Source organism: Miscanthus floridulus, chromosome 9 (assembly GCF_019320115.1).
Source record: "Miscanthus floridulus cultivar M001 chromosome 9, ASM1932011v1, whole genome shotgun sequence".
Lineage (NCBI taxonomy): Eukaryota > Viridiplantae > Streptophyta > Magnoliopsida > Poales > Poaceae > Miscanthus > Miscanthus floridulus.
In genome coordinates, this window is record NC_089588.1 from 139,775,377 (window position 1) to 139,787,425 (window position 12,049).

Sequence of the window (12,049 nt, forward strand, 5' to 3'; positions counted from 1 at the left end):
CCTTGCAGCTCTGTAAATCTGTTCCTTTTTTATATTTTTTCTTAATTTGATATATATGGTGTGACAACATTAGTTGTTCTCCGTATTATGTGAAATTTGTATCATTTCAAATAAAATGGACTTTGCTTTGTAGAAATTTGTAATGGCTTGTTCTACTGCTAACTGCGAACGATCCGCTTTAAGTGGCATTTGTAATTAGCATGGGTAAAACCATAAGAAGCATTTTTCTTTTTGCGAGACTCAATACAAACACAAACATGAATAAACGCACACACACTCATCCCTACAAATGTATGTGTGCAAATTAACACTACCCCTATGAGCACCTCTCAGAGACTGAGGTAACCCGACAGATGTTGAGATTGATGAAGTCACCATATGTGCATCGCTATCGACATACACGTCACCTACCACTGAAAAAATAGTACCGTTAAATCCTACAATAAATCCAGGGAAAGGTGAACTTACCTACCCGTGCCAAGTCAAGAACTTGAAACCAGGTGGCAGATTCCACCACAAGGAACAACTGTTACAATTATACTAGCAATTGTATAGTACTCAAACAAACCAACTAGATCAATATCATTTGTAATTTTGTATTGTTCCAAAAGAAAACTATATCCAAATTCTCGACGGACCACTAATCATCTTGTCTCCAAATAGATGAGCTCAAAATACTCATCCTGTTGCTTTCACTTGCACTTCTTCTAAATGCTTGCCGCATTTTAGTGCATATTTCCTATATATATATCTAAATACTTTTTCACACTAAGATGTATGCATGAAAACATTCTTCATAATTTATGGATCTGTTGTCCCATTGCATGTCACTAGGTAAAAGATGGCCTTTAGTGATGTGCGTCACATATGAGAGATAGGTGACAAGCGGAGATGATGCGCATCTACATGGCCCATCACCTTTGAATGAAGAAAGGTGATGCGGCCAAATGAAGCTCGTCACCTATAATAGCAGTGACTTGTTCCATTTGACAGATTAACTACAGGAACACAGAGAGAGCTGAATCATTGAGGATTTGTCATGATGCACTACTGGACGTTGCTCAAACATAATGAGAAACGGGGAAAGAGAAACATTGATTGCCATCCAAATAAGAAGAGGTCAAGCAAGTCATCCTCTCCAGAGACTGATACTGACCCCTAGTTTGAGGAAGATAAGGATCACAGCAGTCGAAACCCTACTCCAAGCTCAGCTACTGCCACCAAGATAAGGCCTCCGGGGAGAAAGCAAGCCAAGGAGAAGGAGAAGAATGAAGGAGATGGATCCTTGGTACTACCTGTGGTCCGAAAGATGATGCAAAGGAGATGGGGGCTGAGAGGAAGCAAGGGATATCCTTGGGGAATTGCAATGTTGTATGTCCACTGTGATTAGTAGAAGTGAAAAAAATCATAGTGTTTAAACCAGGTGTCTAAATGAAATTCCGATTGCACCCTTTATTATTCTTACAGTGAGCTTCAAAATAAGACCATACTTGACAATTTTTGGATTAATTTTTTTGGAATACTTTTTAAGAACTGGAACCATTGTTCTAGCTTCATAATAAATTGTTTCGACCTCAGGAAAAAATGTTCTACTTATAAAAATTATCCAAACATTTCCAAGTATATGATCTTGTTTCGAAGATCTCGTCACAAATAGAAATTTCATTTCGATGGTTTGAAAACTACGAGTTTTTTTTCTTCCAGATTCGCAGTTTACACAGATTTCCGTAGGTGGGCCAGGGGGTGGGCGGCGGTGGCTTAATTAGGCCACTACCACTGGAGAGTTTCATTCTCATTAAATACTATGCTTGTTAGCATTTTTATGACATGGCATCAAATTAATGATAAAATATGGGAGATTGATTTCATCCTGAGGTAATAAGAGTACACCATTTCCAAGAATTGGAAACCGTATGAAACTAGTATTGGGGCATAAAGTTTTATTTCATCCAACAACAAGCTAATCATGAGCGTCGCGTATTAAATGTTATGACTAGCCTATAAAACAATAAATGAAACAATCATTGGCTGCAGATGTTTCATTCACCATTTTAAAGCACTATAGATGATATGACATTTTAGTAACATCAAAAATTAAATACTCCATCGAGATTGGCCTTAGCGCGCGGGCGGCACCACCGAAGACATCTCCTTCAAGCAGGCGGCGATTGACCGACCATTGACATTAGCAAAGATTTTCGCCCAACTACAAGCAGGAAGGCCCATATAAGCCCAATAGGAAATTGGGTCGCCGACGCATTCCGGTAGAGAGAGGTCCATAAAAATTTAGATCCTGTTCGGCTGATCCACTTTCGGCTGATTTCGGATGATTCAATAGTGTTCTGTGAGAAAGAATAAGCTGAAACAAACAAGCCTGTTTGGCTGAACTACTTCAAACTTTTTTTCAGCTGGTTGCAGTTTGTTTCAGCTTATTCTCTCTCACAGAACATTATTGAATCATCCGAAATCAGCCGAAACCATCCGAAAGTGGATCAACCGAACAGGAGCTAAGCTCGGCCTCGCGACTCGCGACGACGCCAGCGAAAGCCCCCCAAACTCTCCAGCTGGAGCAGCGTGGCTCCTGAGATGTCTGACGATCCTATCGTCGTCGGCGGCGGCGAGGGTTGTGCGGAGGCTCTCCGCCCCGAGGTGATCCCCGCTAACCCCTCCTTACTGTGCTGGGAACCCGATCTCCGTGCCAAAATTTCCTGCGGCCACCGTGCCCACCCTCGTTTTGATGCGTCCGTACTTGCCGCCTTGAGCCTCGCCGAATCCTACGCCATTCGACCCATCCATGCGGGTGCGGTGGACGATGGACCTAGTCGGGGAGCCTGGAGTGGTTTAGGGGTTTCAACCTGGATGTGTGCTCCACTCGGCGTGGGTGCCCCTTTTTGAGCTTTGGTTGCTTTCAGATCGCTGCAGTAGATCCATTCGTTTGCAGACATTGCTACCTGTCAGCAGCGCTGGTAAGTTGCTTAATTGGTTGCTGCATTAGTGCATAGATAAAAGGTTTTTTAGTTTGGTCTTGCTTTTGTGGATCTGTTAATCACTGGGTGGAACAATGCAATGGTGGAAGGCCGACACGGAGCAAATTTGCTCACGTCTTTCTGTGTAGCTACATGCGTGACCAGATTTGTTTTTAGCGATGATGCTTTTTGCTGTTTTTCTTACAGACAAGGCCAGGGTTTCGAACCCTGCTGGTACATTTGTATCAATTGGTTTTGATGGGTCCCTTTTTTTTTATGGATTGCGATGTGCTGATGTTATTAATTGTTCAACATCATACCACCTAAAAGTTAAAACGACTCCGGAACTCAAAAAAATGAATAAGGAAGTGCAACTTTGTTATACACTCTTATTGTGAACCTATACTTCCTTAAGCCTTGACCTGCCCAGTTGATGCAACTGGGGAAGCTACTTGACGATGCTAAAACCTCAAGTGCTTGGAAACACTGGCCACATGCCTTTCAAACTCTTGGTTTTTAATAATGCAGACTTACTGCGAGTGTACTGCACCCTTTTTCCTGGATTTATTCTGTCATCCAGAGAAATACTCTTCTTTTTAGCTAATGTTTTTTTCTATGTCGATAAATTTAGACTAATGTTGTCCTATACTCTTTATCTATAGGGCGAGACTCATCCGCCTGACGATGGGTTGCCAAAATCCAGGGATAGAGAAAAAGACAGGGACAGTGATCATCACAGGGATAGAGATCAAGGAAGGGACAGGGAGAGAGAGGGAACGGGATCACCACAACAGACATCATTGGGATAGGAAGGAACACCGAGACTGTCCTGACAACCATGATCATCACAGAGGCCGTGATTCTGAAAGGTATCTCTGTTTACATGCACCTTATCATGCTTAAGAAACAGTGCTCTTTTTCCAAGAGTGGCCATTTTGGTTCTTGTTGATTTTCATGAAAATTTACTCAATTATGTTCCGGACAGTGTTTCAGATTGTTAGTGAGGGACTCACATTTATAGTTTGCTTGTATTATGTATCGAATTTTTAATTCTGGTATATATAATAACTAACAGGAGAAGAGACCGCGAAAGAGATGTCCACAGGAGGCATCGTTCTCGATCAAGGGGCAGGGATCGCAGATCTTGATCTCGTTCTCGTTCAAGAAGGTAAGAAAATGAAGGTCCTGAATGGGTGTATAATCAGTTATTGATGTCTACACACACAACCTGTTTATACCATCTTGAAGTTACCTTTTGGCCTTTATACCACTACTTATGCAGAAAAGCCAAATCGATGTGTTTTCCTATATGTATTATGTTTAAATTTTTCCTGTATTTTGCCTTTGCCCCTTATTGCCTCAAAATTTATTTGAGCCATGCATAATGCATATTTCAATAAGTGCGGCTAATTACTTTAGCTAAGAGATAGCATCTATGCCTTTGTTAGATATAATCACTCATCTCATGTAGTATTCAAAATTCGGTCTTCCATTTTATACTTCAGTTTCACATCATTCACTGATACCCATTATGTTGAGTTGAAGCAGCAAGCGACTGAGTGGGTTCGATGCGCCACCCCCACAAGCAGCTTCTACGTTTCCTGTTATTCCAACCCCAAGTATGCTCTCATCAACTCAGTTAATTATTTGTATTTTTATATCTGTAATTTTGTATAGTTTATTTTTAGTTGTTACCCACCAACCACTCATTTCCATCACACTGCTATACTGTTGTTATGACAATTGCCAATACTACAATTTCCTAGCATTTCATCAGCCCAGTAATAATTTTTGAACTTTGCATCAGTGAATACTGAGGCCCCCTTTGGAATGTGGGATTGTTTCCCGAATCCTGCGTTTTTCCTGTGAAATTATTAAATTAAACTGAATCCTGTGAGATTCCTATGAAATAAGGTGATAGCTTGAGGAAATAATAAAGTGGAACTATTTATTGTAGCCTTGAATAAGGTGCTTGGAGAGATACTTGTCCTGAAGGATACACCTATAGTGAAAGTGTGAACAAATGATTGCTTTCTCTCTGTACCCTTTAAGCATCCGCTAGAGATCTTATATGTGTGATAACATCTTCTAGTGCAAATAAGTTCACTTTTTGTTTTACCGTTATCTAATAACTGAAAACTGAGCAAAATTTTCTGCTTCTGTTCTTATTGTTGTTTGTTTGTTTTGTGTATGTATATGGTATAAGAAGGCAATCTTTGGTCACTTGCCCCACTGCCTCCAATGGAATGAGCTGCCAACTGTAGCTTTAATGTACAAGGAGGAATCATTGCTCCGGTTTGAAATCCATCATGTTCATCTTTCAACTAGGGAGTACTATAATCACTCGCTTCATGATTATTACATCTGTCCTTGCACATATATATTATTAATTCTTTGGCATTGAATGCTGCATAGCTGGTTCTAGGTCTATACAGTTTTTCAGGAGCAATACCTTAGTTGCTAATTAATTACACCTCCTACTTGAAATTTATTGCAACATTGTAGGCATAACAGGCTCTTCTTTTACTGGCATGTTTCCAAACATGCTCCCTCCTTTTGGTGTTGGTGTTGGTGGACAGGTGATTGTTCCTTCATTTAGTATCTTTGTATCTTTAACTTTGAAGGAATTTAGAAGTCCTTTTTAATCTCTGAAATGGACTTTTGTTGCTTTCTAACCATATTCGTTTTCTTGAATCAGTTCAATCCCCTTGTCATCCAGCCACAAGCAATGACTCAACAGGTATGGGGTTCTCTTGTTGATAATTTGCTGCAGGTTTCAATAAACAATGTGCCAACATCCTTGTCTATCAGGCTACTCGTCATGCTCGGCGTGTTTATGTTGGTGGCCTTCCTCCATCTGCTAATGAACAGGTCCATATACTAGAAATTGGGTTAATTTACATCACTTGTGCATATAACTTGCAACTGTTGGTTCAGTTGGTTTTTCTTTTTTGCAGACAGTGGCAGTTTACTTTAATCAAGTCATGGCTGCTATTGGAGGAAACACTGCTGTATAGGCGATGCTGTTCTTAATGTCTACATAAACCATGATAAGAAATTTGCTTTTGTGGAAATGAGATCTGTCGAGGAAGCAAGCAATGCAATAGCCCTGGATGGCATTTTGTTTGAAGGGGCGCCAGTGAAGGTTAGAAGGCCAACAGACTATAACCCTTCTCTAGCTGCTGCACTGCCCAAGCCAGTCAAGCCCAATCTGAATCTTTCTGCAGTTGGCCTAACAGCAGGATCTGCTGGAGGGTTAGAAGGTCCAGATCGTATTTTTGTGGGTGGCCATCCCTATTACTTCACTGAAGCTCAAGTTCGGGAGTTGCTTGAATCATTCGGTCCGCTATGTGGATTCGATCTTGTGAAGGATAGGGAAACAGGTAACTCAAAGGGCTATGCATTCTGTGTTTACCAGGACCTCAATGTCACTGACATTGCTTGCGCTGCTCTAAATTGTGTCAAGATGGGGGACAAAACCCTTACTGTCAAACGAGCAAACCAGGGAGAGCAGGAAAGTATCCTATTACAGGCACAGCAAAAGGTGCAGTTACAGGTATAGACCAAACTATGTAATTATCATCCATGGCAATGTTTTGTTCTGTTATTATGTCAGTCAGGTTGTACGTTTACCGTTGATCTTGGGTTCTGTTCCTGAGAGTTGCTTTTGTGAACAGAAACTTGTGTATCAAGTTGGAGCACTGCCTACAAAGGTTGTTTCTCACCCAGGTGGTAAGTGCAGATGAATTGAAAGATGATGAATAGTATGAGGACATTATGGAAGACATGAGGCTAGAAGCAGGCAAATACTTACTGTTGATCTCTGCAGAATTAGAGTTCACTTCTCCATCTTTTCCTTTTCTCAATATGCCATTTCTGACTCCAATAGTTTCAGATTCAATTGTTATGTTGATTAGTCAGTACAGTTACAGTAGTCTGTACTCATAAAGAAAAATCTTTTCCTCAGGAAATTTGGTGAAAGTTGTGATCCCACGTCCTGACCCCAGTGGACAGCCAGTTGCAGGAGTTGGAAAGGTGAGCCTTACTATGATTTGAGGTTTAAACTGTACTGTAACATTTGTATTGAATTGTTTCTGATGCATGGGCTTGCCATTGCATGTGTTTCTGGAATATGCAGATGTTGATGGTGCTGCCAAAGCAAAGACGGCATTGCACGGAAAGAAATTCGGTGGGAACCCCGTGGTTGCGGTTTGCTGTGCGGAGGACAAACTTGCCAATGAGGAATACGATGGATAAATATTGGCCCACCATTATCTTTTGCCTACATGTTTGTAATAGGAACGATGAAAGATTTCTCACAAACGCTGAATGCGTCGTGTTAGCCCTGGATTTATGCTGAGCCACTAGACGCGAACATTGAAAGAATAGATTGCGAAAAGTACCTGATCCTCAGCCTCCATCTTGATGTATTCGGGTTATTTGCCTGTTCTGTATCGGTTTCCCTATTGTTGTTTCCGTTGAGTTTCTTGGTGATACAGTATCACTACTGGAAACACTAATTTTCCTGTGCATCGAAACACGACAGGGATATAAAAAAACCGTCAGGAAAATTAATCCTGTCGGTTATCGCGCACAGAAAAAAATAGTAGACCAACAAGAAAATGGTTTTTTTCCTGTGCTCGATCCTCTTGGAAAAATCTTTGGTAGCCGACAGGTTAAATAATTTTCCTGTAGCCGCACACCCTCAAGGATATATTTTGCAACCGACAAGGTAAATACATTCCCTGTGTGTCTCTGCGCATAGGGAAAATAACTAGACATCAAGTTAATAATTTTCCTGTGAGCTTGATTGACAGAATAATATCACAAGCCCAATAATGAAAATGGGTTCCAGATTCAAATAATACATTCATTCCAGGCAATAATAGGCATTTCATATCCACATTCAAGCATTCAAATGAGATAGGCTACATCACATTCATATTACTAGCAGATGAAGGTTCCACCAAAGCCAACATCACAAGACATCCACCAGGCTATATATGTGTGCCTTCACAGCACAAGTCTTTATAACATTCTACTACCAAAGTCATCAAGTTCTCCATGCTACCAAAAGATGCTGTTCATGATCAGCTATACTATTTCAACACCTAACCCAATCATAATCAGCTAACAGTTAGATGATCAAAAGACAAAAGGGCAGTCCATTGATGTATGTGCCAACACCAACCATGCTTCATATTACCATGTTCACCATGCTTTTGGATCCATCATTCATGCCACCAATGTTGCTGCCGACGTTTGCCATGTCATCATCGTCATCCATTTCCTCGTCCTCATCCCAGTCCTCAGTGCAGGCAATGCCATCTAGAGCTTCATCTCTATTATGTCGTCGTCCATGTCTTCACCTTCCATGTTGGGCAATGCCATCCAGAGCCTCATCACCCTCATTATTAGCGGCTGAGCTATGAACTTCATTGAAACCCTCATATTAGCTGTTGGGCAATAATCATCATACTAACATGGCTCTCGCCATGCTCTGTCCAAATTTCGTAGCCTTCTTTAAAACCATATTTACACAAGTGGAGCTCAATAGTATGCCTTTTCAGCTTAAAATAGTTTCGACACATGGCACAAGGACACTTAATGGTCTCATTCTCAACCACACCTAATAAAGATAATGCATTATCTAGGAATTAAGTAGTTTGTTCAGTCCATTCACTAGATGGAGCTTTCCCACGCTGCCAACCACTATACATCCATGTGCATGGCATTTCAATTATCTCTGTGTTTTCAAATATGACAAAAATAATTACTAATTCATACCATGCATGTTGGCTATGTCACATTGTTTCAAACAAAAAAGAAGCTTGCATTGTACGACTTCAAAGAGATCCTATCATTCTAGAACCAAGGCATTTGCCTACCAAAGTTAACAAATCTAAACCGATACAACCACATAACAGCAAAGCAAAACAGAATAGAATGGCAAACATAACATAACAACCATGCATCTCTATTAGTTGGAGAGCAGATTACTAAATAGAGCGAAAAGAAATAGTTGTACCTTGAAGCAAAAGGGCAACTGAAGATGACTATGGGTGCTTCTATTGCTGCTGTTGGCTGTAGAAACAACAGTGAAAGAAACATCGCTTATGAATAAAATTAGCAATACCAATCATGAATGGAACGTCAGTAAATTTAAGTCTACAAGTGAACCTCTGTGGTGCTTCTCAATTTCTGATGTGTGGCACATCAAAATGTGACTGAAGGTAACAGACCTCTTCAATCAAGCCAGCGGCATAGCAGATTCTTGTGGAAAGTGACGGATCGGGTGATCGAAGATGCTACCTACGATGACCACCACACAATCCATCACATTCCACATAAAAAAGGGAAAGGGCTCAAGGAAGGGCTCACGACATGCAATTACTTATAGATTCACATGACATTAGATGGAGGAAAGACTGCAGGATATTGCAAGTGGTGCAGTGGATCCGAGCCAAACCTTAGATGCGCCTGTACGGAGGCTTGGATCAGGCAAGTGGCAACATTAATGTGGGCGTCGGCGTGGTGGCGACTTGCTCCGTGGAGGTGGGCGGCTGGCTCGGGGCGGACGGGCATCGATCTAGGCGATGCTGGAGGCAGACGGGCGGCGGCCTTCAGCGTGGAGACGGACGCCGACTGGTGCTAGAGGCGGACGGGCAGTCAGCCAAGCTGGAGGCAGACGGGCGGCCGGGGTGCCGGCGGCTGGCTGGAGGGAAATGGGCGGCCGGGACGCCGGCGCCTGGTTTGTGGAGAACGGGCAGCCAGGCAAGCCGGGCGGACAGGCCGCCGCCTCCTCGTTGGAGGCGGGCGGGCCACCGGCCGAGCTGGGTGGTGGAGGTGGACGGACGGCGCGTCTGGTGGGGGTGGGCACCCTTGCGTGAGGGCGCTGGGTAGGGGATAAGGATAAGGTTTGACGAGTTTTTTTATCAAAATTCATTCCCTCGCATAGGCGCCAACATATGCCCGCGAAAAGCGCGAAATAGGTTGGAAAATTGGCTCGCTTTTGGTCCTAAATTACCCTGTGTGCATATATATGACATGAAAATTACATAACTCACAGGAAATTGTAGGTAATTATCCTCTGAGCTAATTTCCCTGTGAGTATCATCTTAACCAACAGGGTTATATGTATTTTCCTGTGGGTTTGAGGAACCGACAGGATAAATTATATTTTTCCTGTGAGTTTTTGTGTAACCGACAGAAATTATAGGGCACACAGGAAAAATCTAGTTTCCAGTGTGTATGGTCAATTGGCTGGCTATCGTGAATGACGATAATGAAGGAACATCATGCATGATTTTCCTCGTATATCCACTACCCTAGCTGCTGCATAAAAATAAAACGCCACGCAGGCCAGCCGTGCCGTGGCATTGCCATTTCCACACAAGAACCTCACCCTTCTCTTTAAACATGCCAAGAACCTCACCCTTCTCTTCAAACATGCTGCCGGTGCCTATCATGTATGGAGCCCGCTGCAGCATGGGGAGTTTTAGCCGTTAACTGCACCTTCGAAGAAGCGGCTGCTGAAATTTCAATCAAATAATCCCACTCTGGAGGCCAGAAAAAACGGAGAAGTGAACTCAATTACTATTGCTAAGTTAAAGCTACTAGTACTCAACCCGCGCAAGCAGTTGCACGGACTAGCATACAAGGGCGCGTTTGGTTCTCTTGAAGATGCTTGCTTTGCCTGTCTGGACAAGGAAGATCAAGGCATTGGTTGTCTTGCTCGCTAGCTTGGTTTCTGCACTTCCAATATCTTTCTAGCTAGCCTGGGGCAAGCCGGTATCGTCCACTGGTGCTGGCATGCCTAACCTTCCTGAGCGAGGCAAGGTGAGGCTATACCAAATACGCCAGAAGTTGCTACTCCCTCATTTCTAAATTCTAGATCAATGGTACAATATTAATTTTTAGATACACCTGGGACCGTTCCATTCGTCTTCTACACTACTTAGAAGTGCGCGATGGTTTCGCTCCAAGCACTCGTCCGCCGTTGGCTTCTCCGCAGTCAAAAGCTCACGCATCATCACCCCCAACCAGCGTTCGGCCGACGGCTCGTCCTCCCCAACCAGCGCTTATCTAGCATGCACCAAGCTCCACTCCTGAGACACGATGCCTCCGAAAGCGAAGTAGCTTGGCGTTTGGTTCCCAGGCTGGCCTCGCCTAGCCTAGCCTGGTGGCACGGGCAACGAGGACCTTGCCACAGGCCCGGCTTGCCAATTCCTCTCTCCTGCATTAGCAAAATAAAGCTTGTCCGCTTGTTAGCGAAGGTTTTTCAGAGGTAGAGACATCTATCTATCAGACATGATCCGAGTAGCACCGAGATAGATAGACGCACGCATAACTAAAAGGATCTCTCTAACAATCACAGGTGAGCAAAAGGTAAGAAGTTTTATTTCAATGCTCCGTCTAGCTAGAACTCTTCCACACTTTGTGGTCTGCCGTACGTGTCGGGCCTAAGCTGCAGCGACTGTAGCCGTCCCAATTAACGTCTACTAATAATATTTCCAAGAAGTGCTAACATACATACATACATACATACATACATACATTTTTCCAATTTTCTCTACTCATGCAATTTTCGACGGGACATGATCTGAACATTTTTTAACATAAATGGCAGGAGTTCTGCATTTCAATTAAGATAGAAGGAGAAATTGTACAAAGACCGTGGCCTGAAGGCCAAAGAGAGAGGACTTGATCTGAACATGCAACATGGCTGTCATGGTAATTATTATGCTCTCAATGTGATGAAGGTGACTAGACTAGTAATAATGGCTCTTTACCACTATGTATGTATATCACAATTCATTCAAGTAAAGAGACTATAAATTGAGTTTATTGTTTGATTAGCGGAAATGGATGGAAGCGTGTTTTATGGTGGAGGTAACAAATATATTAGTGGGGAACGGGGAGTTAGGACTTGCCTTCGTTGTAATCTCCTTCTGGTTCGACGTAGTCTGGGTCCTCGCCTTCCTGGTACTCACCGTCCTCTGTCGGTCATTGCTAATAAATAAGACTACAGGCAAACACAAAAGCAAACACAAAGGCAAACATAGAACTATATGGTGGTACTA

General features: G+C 42.7%; 1 pseudogene; it reads left to right on the top strand.

Moving 5' to 3' along the window:
* The first annotated feature begins 2,586 nt into the window (after positions 1-2,586).
* On the top strand, positions 2,587-7,223 carry LOC136483112 (splicing factor U2af large subunit B-like; annotated as a pseudogene).
* The last annotated feature ends 4,826 nt before the right edge of the window (positions 7,224-12,049 follow it).